The following is a 551-nucleotide window of genomic DNA, read 5'->3' on the forward strand; positions in this document are numbered from 1 at the left end:
GGCCCCGCGCCGGGCGGCACCGGCACCGCGGCGAGACGCACGTCGACCGGACCCCTTCCCAGCGCGGGCGAGGCCGGGGCGTTTCACCTGTGGGGCATTTCTGCTTTTAAATACGTGGAAAACAAATAAAAATAAAGCGTAGAGAAAAGCGGGCTGCTGCAGGCGATCACCGCAGCCCCCCGCGCCCCGCCAGGCGCGGCGCAGCGCGCTCCCACAGCGCGCCCCGCCGCGGGGGGCCCCTGCGGGGCGCCCCTATAGGCGCTGCCGCCCCTATAGGCGCTGCCGGGCGCCCCCCCCTCCCGCGGCGGGCGGAAGTGAGCGTCGGGGGCAGTATAGGAATTTCCTGTGACGTCCCGGCGCGGACTCCATTAGGCTGCAGCTGGGCTGAGAGGCGACAACCCCGGCGGGCAGCGAGCGGAGCGGGCCGCGGGCGCCTGGGGCTGCCGGCCGGGGGCTCAGGGCAGCGGCGGCCGCCATCGCCAGCGGGAGCCCGGCGCGGGCGGCGGCGGCGGCGGCGCTGCTGCTGCCTCCGGCACCCGCGGGGGGGCACA

Source organism: Rhea americana, unplaced genomic scaffold (genome assembly GCF_003343005.1).
Source record: "Rhea americana isolate MKP2758 unplaced genomic scaffold, rheAme1 scaffold_109, whole genome shotgun sequence".
NCBI classification, from domain to species: Eukaryota; Metazoa; Chordata; class Aves; order Rheiformes; family Rheidae; genus Rhea; species Rhea americana.